Genomic DNA, 6,576 nt, shown 5'->3' with positions numbered 1-6,576 from the left:
AGTTTTACAAAATGAATTAAAAGTTGATGTAACTGATATGCCCGCTGCGATGAGAGCGTATAAAGCGAGTGTGAACACTCGGAGAGGACACATTTTGTATTAGCTTGTAAATAAATGTGCGCGTCATTATCGCATTTCAATTAAATCGAGTTTGACTTTCAATTATGTATTGTAATTGTTTTATGTTTTGCAACGTGAGAAAATTAATTTGGCTTCAACAATCAGAAAGGTGAATTGCCGTTAAAGTGCCGCAAAAGTTTCGAATTTCGCATTGATTTTCACCAATCTATAAAACTAATTATCAAATTAACTATAAACTATGCTGTGGGCAGCTGAAACTGCTAAAAAAAAAAAACTGATTTACCGATAAGAGCTTGAGAATTAGAAAGCAGCTTGACTTGAAAATGTTTTTTCATTTGATTTCCGAGGGGGGGTTTTAATCTTATCGGGAGCTGGAACAAAGATCACCCACATGAGGCAGTGTGGCCGAGTGGTCTAAGGCGCTGGTTTTAGGCACCAGTCCGAAAGGGCGTGGGTTCGAATCCCACCGCTGTCAAGAGGTTTTTTTTTCATTTTTTATTACTCTTTTCAATTTATGAACTGTTTTAAATATTTCTAATAAAGCTAGCACCCTCATACCCTGTAAATTTGCAATTTTTGCTGCCTTTGATTGAACTTTGTAATCCTCCATACAAATTGGTTTGTGTTTGCTCAGCATTAACAATCGTTCGCTTTGTCTTCATCCCCATTGAACTCAGCTTATAATTGTGGCATAAGCTAGTAAGCAATGTTTTTCGTAGGTGAGTTGCGCCGGAAACAATTTGAACAGATCAAAGGATATGTCAAAGCCTTATTAACATTTATATTTAATCCGTTTGAAAGTGTGATTTCCAGGGTATGTGTTAGTCGTGTCAAATTGCACTTTGAAAGTAATTCATTTAATTGAGTTAAGTATTTTGCATATTGTCAAACTGGCAAAAACGGTCCTGAACAGCCGCAACTGTTGCGGCTGCCAGATGGCGCCAGTGTGCAATTTATGGCTAATTTTGCGGTTGTGGTTTGTGTCCTCGCTAACGCTTCCTCCTCACGAAAGTTAATTAAAAACTTAGCATAGTTCCCAATTAACAGCCAATTAGCAAGCATTTACACAAAATAAGCTTTGTGCTTTCGCCAAATAGTGGCGGAAAAGTTGCGAAATTGTAATGAGAGAAAGGAGGCGAAAGACAGTTCCATTTTTTAAAGAGAGTGTGAAATGGAGTAGATTCAAATAGAATTTAACTGAAAACTGGAGTTGGAAGAAGAGATTAATAAACAGTAATTTTAAATTTTAAATCAATGAAATTAAATGTAATGGATTTGAATATGAACGGAAAAGTTCTTTCTTTTAATTAAAGTTAATACTTCCCAGTACTACAATACAATTCTTTATTATATTCCATTTAATTTCTGTTTAAGAAATTGTACTGTTTAATCCTTCACTTCCTTTCCCCCGTTACAAGTTCACAACTTTTAATAAGTAACTTTTAATAAGAGTAATTACATGTAATTCATTTGAGAAAACGTAGAAATTCATGACTTAACAAACATTTTTATTTTTATCATTATTCGTTTTCTTTTTCTTTCTTTTCATATTGTTTTGTTCATAAATTATTATATGTAGTTCCTATGTAGTTTGTTTTAACGAAAACAACTTTTCTTAAAGTGAGTTTTGATCCTTTTTTAATAAATTCCTTTATACTTTATTTATTACTTTTATAAACATATTCATAGAATATAGTTTCAATAGTTTGCTTTTTTTAAAGCATCTTTAACAAATTCCTTTTTTAATAAATTCCTTTATTTACTACTCTTTATAAACAGATTTTTGGAATATACATAGTTTCAATAGTTTGCTTTTTTTAAAGAATCTTTTTATAAAGTGAATTTATTCCTTTCTTAATAAATCATTCAGGATTTTATTTACTAATCTTAATAAACAGCTTCCTTCTCATTGCAATTTGTTTAGTCCCTAAATTATTATATTCTTAAAAGTTTCTTTTTATAAAACAACTTATTATAGTGTGATTTTATTCTTTTCTTACAATATAACTTTGGGTTTTATTTAAGATTCTTTATCAACAGACTTTATTCCTTTGATAATAAATTCCAAATTCACTATCCGAATTCAACTTAAATAGAATATCATCTTGCGATTGATTTTCATGTGAAACTCTTTATAAAGTGAACATATTCCTTTATAAAATGAAAATGAGGTTTATTCGCAACGGAACATAAACTTTTTTCTTAAACTTCAACAAATCACATTTGCAGCGAGCACAAAAAATGATTCTGTTCAAGCTGTAAAATACAAAATTTTTGTATTGTTTTATCGAGAAATGTACAAAATAAAAGAAATAAGTGATAAAAACTACAATTAGAATTATTATTATTATTTTAATGTAGCAAGCAAAGTTCTTTATTAAGTCGCTGCTCTATTCAGTTTTGGACAAATAATTGTATTCTAATAGGATTATCTTTACTAATAATCGCTGCTCTTCTTTTGATTTCGTGGCTCGTTTGACAGGCTAAAGTGAAAAATGATTTATCATGTGGGAACTCTTGAGTTATTCAAGTGCGAATAGTGCTGACAGCGAGTGTGTGTGTGTGTAAGTGTGTGTGCTACCGAAGTGGCCAAGTGTGTGTGTATGTGTGTGTAAGAATGTGTAACAATGATGAGGAACCAATTTAAGGGACAGACAAGCGGGCAGCATTTGAGGCACTTGAGGCAGCATTTAGGCGAAAAGAGGGAGAGGAGGATGAGGTGGAGAAGGGGAGAAGACAACAAGGGGTTGCAGAGGGGGTAGAAGTTGCTTAGAAAGGGGGATGCAAGGCGCAAATTAGAAAATAGGCAACTAAAAAATAAAGATGAAATGCAAAATTGGTGAACACAAAAAAATGGAAAGGGGAAGCAGCCAAAGTAGCAAAGCAGAAGTAGCTAAGGGGTAGAGGGGAGTAAAAGGGTGTGAAAAATTAGTTGCACACACACACACACACACACACATTAACACACACACACATAGACATATATTTATGCGTTGGCAAAATGGTCGCTTAAACTTGAATTACAATTGAAGTGTAACAAAGTGGACACAGCAGCAGCTTAGCAGGGGGCAACACAGAGGGGCAGAGGGAAGTAGCAGGGGCAGGGGCAGGGGAGCGACTCGCTAATGATGATGGAAGTTTTGCACGCCATGGGTTAATCAAATTGTGTGCCCGCCCAGGGCGCAACTGAAGCGCGGACTTATGCAAAGCAGCGGCAACGACTTCAATTAGATGCGGCACAGCTGTCAGTCGAGAGAGACAGAGAGAGAGAGAGAGAAAGAGAGAGAGAGAGAGGGAGGGAGGTAGAGTGAGAGAGATGCGACGTGGTGGCGGGTGCAACATGCGGCAACAAGAGCCAACCAAAAGGGGCGCAGACATTAAAAAACAAGAGAAAAAAAAAACATGGCAGCGCAGCGCGTTGAACAATTGCCCAAGCGGGATGAGAAGAGGAGTGAGCAGGGGCAAGAGGCAAGCAGAGCGGGAAGAGGCAGTAACAGCAACAGCAACAGCAACAAGAGCGGCAACGACAACAGCGGCAGCCACTTTCAATTGTGGCAAATTGCAGGCGTTTCCGGCTGCCATCATTACTTGACTCAAGTCCCATTGCTCTACCTCCCTCTCCCTTCTACCTTCTCCCTCTCCTTCCCTCCCTCCTCGCTTTTTTTTACACTCTTCTCGTTCGCCCTCATTGAAGCATTTTTTGTTGTTTGTGGCATTTCTCATTTGTTAATTTTCAAATCAAAACTTTTGAAGTATGCAACATGACGCAAATTTGATTATAGCGCTCTTTCAGCGACCTCAAACCTAAGTTTCATATTTGACTCTATTTATAGGGGCTGCAACCCTGGCTAAGGGTTGCACACAGCTAGCCAGCCGGGAAGTCATCTTTTGTTCAGCGCTTCCTCTAATGAGCCATTGAACTTGGCGTGCAAAAAAAAACACAGGAAGAAAAAAAAAGTTGCAGCCAAAATTTGAATACTTTTGTGCTTCGTGTTGATGGCGACTATTTTGCATAAACAGTAAATTGAAATTTTGCATTAATTCTAAAGTAAATCAAAATGTATGCAAATATTTCATAGATCAAATTCGTAGCGTTTATTTGGCACAACATTTTTATTTATTTATGAAGTTGCAGAGAAAGAAGTTGAAAGATCTAAGAATGTCATCTATGAAATTTGTTTGAAAATTAAACGAAATTTGAATAGCTTTCCAAATCTAACAGTAGTAAACTTTGCAATTAACTGAATTTTGCTTAAAATTAAGTTTGAAAATCTATGAAAATTCACTAAATTTGTAATCAAGTTTCAAAGATAAAATTCGTATGAAATATAATAAAGAACTTGAGAAAAATAGGCTTGAAAGGTCATTCTTAGCTATGCTATATACAAATTGTGAGATATATTTCACTTCATTTATCGATATTGCATATTTGCACAGCAAAAAACAAAACACGTGATAAAATCAGTAATAATAAAAGAGATCACGCAGATCAAGATTGTTTAAAATTTTTGCCGCCTCCGCAAATCGAAAGTCAACCTTAATTTTAAAGATACGGTACAGAGTTTTGGCACATAGAATAATAAGTAACGTCTCTATTATTCTCGAAAATTTTATTGGGATCAGACAAAAATTGTTGAAGTTATTAAAGAAATACTTTTGTATGGGAAAACTCGCCCACTTGCTGGTATATCTGGTATCTGGTATATTTTGCACTCAATGGTGTATTTTGAATGTAGTGTTATACCAATATACCAAATGGTATATTTTTAGTATTTTTGTGGTATATTAATTTGGTATATTTTGCGATTAAGTTGGCGCTGTTTTGAATTTATTCAATCACAGTATCTCACAGTCGAGCATACTCGATTGTAGCATTCTTACATGTTTTCAATACCTTTCAATGTCTCAACAATACCTTTCAATGTCTGCAACATATTTCTATATTTCCAAACAAGAAACTAATTGCCTAAAATCTTATTAATCAACCAACTTTAAAGCCGTTAAAATACTCAAAACTTAAAATTTGCTTAAGCCGAAATTGAAATAAACTCTCAAAAACAGATCCATAGAAATATTTTTGAGTACTTGTTATTTCAAAGCATTTGAAATGAAATTGCAATTTGTCAAGTAGCTCTTGGATGCAATTTATGCATTCACATGAAGTCAACGCAGCTTTCTATATTTGCTTTGCTTATTCTCCGAAATTGTCCTGCAAACTCTCATCAGCTAAACTCTGTGCGTTTCTTTTTTTTGCCCCTCGGCAAATGGTGTGAAATCGCAAATTGATTTCTCGCCAACATCAAAACAAAAAACAACAAAAAACGAAAACAGCAAATTAAAGAACAAATGAAAATGCAAATAAAAACAAAAGCAGCATAAAAAAAAACAATTTGCATGTGCAGAGACCAAAAATATGTAGAAAAAAAATACAGAAACTGAGGAAAAGAGAAGCTGCCGCTGTTGCTCTTTGATTGCAAACAAAAATTAATCAGAAATTCACAAATAAAAAAAACTTGAAATAAAAGAGAACCAAAGGAGAGAAAAAGGCTGACAGGTTGTTTGGGCTGGCTGACACGCCTCCTCCGCCCACCTCCTCCCATTTTTCGCCTTCCTCTCTTTCACCTTCTTTCCAAATTACAATCTCAATCCCAATCCCAATTGCAATTGCATTTTACTGTTCTCAAGTTCCCAACTCTCTTCTTCTTGTTTTTTCATTGTTTTCATTCGCATTTTTGTATTAATAATTGCCTTCTTTTTATTAAATTGTTGTATGCCGTTTGTTGTTGTAAATGCATTTTGGAAAGGTGTTTCATTCAATTGCAATCTTGAATGCAATCTTATGAGCAAAACTTGAGGGCAACATTTGAGATAAGAAAATACTCCTAACTATTCTAAACCATGCTCGAATCAATCTTTTCTTAAACATAGATAAATATGAGTTTATTTTTTTAGTATATAGTTTTTGGTATATAGTTTTTAGTATATAACTTTTATTATATACATAGTTAGTATTTATGTTGGTCAAAAATTAAAGAAAATATCTAAGAAATATGATGACGGTAAAAAGTTGAGAATAAAAAATGTTAAATAAATTTGAATTACTTTCGATTTTGAATACTCAATTCTTTTCTAAATTTGTTTTTTATTTATTTTTTAAATTTTTGCAATAATTTAGTATATGCATTAATTGCTTAACGTTTATTAATTTATGTTTTTATTATTTTTATTATATCCTTAAATTTTCATATAGCTAATTCCCTGACGAAAATGTCGCTATCTAAAGTGAAAAATAACATAAACCAGAATGTTTATTATTTTAAATAAATCTTACAGCTCTTGATTAACACGTTAATTAAAGCTAAGAATGATTTTGGAATTATATTTTCAATTGAGTCACAATTAAATTGAGAGTTTGCAATTGAATTGAATGGGAATTTGAATAACTTTAAAAATACTTTACCTTTAAGAACTTCAATAATTACGAAGGCAAAATAA

The 6,576-nt window shown here is 33.5% G+C and overlaps 1 non-coding gene across 1 annotated transcript; it reads left to right on the top strand.

Moving 5' to 3' along the window:
* Positions 1 to 476: 476 nt before the first annotated feature.
* On the top strand, positions 477 to 556 carry Trnal-uag (transfer RNA leucine (anticodon UAG)). Its single transcript has one exon. It is a non-coding gene; the product is annotated as a tRNA-Leu (tRNA).
* The last annotated feature ends 6,020 nt before the right edge of the window (positions 557 to 6,576 follow it).

Source organism: Drosophila albomicans, chromosome X (assembly GCF_009650485.2).
Source record: "Drosophila albomicans strain 15112-1751.03 chromosome X, ASM965048v2, whole genome shotgun sequence".
NCBI lineage: Eukaryota > Metazoa > Arthropoda > Insecta > Diptera > Drosophilidae > Drosophila > Drosophila albomicans.
This window is presented reverse-complemented; position numbering and strand designations above follow the sequence as displayed.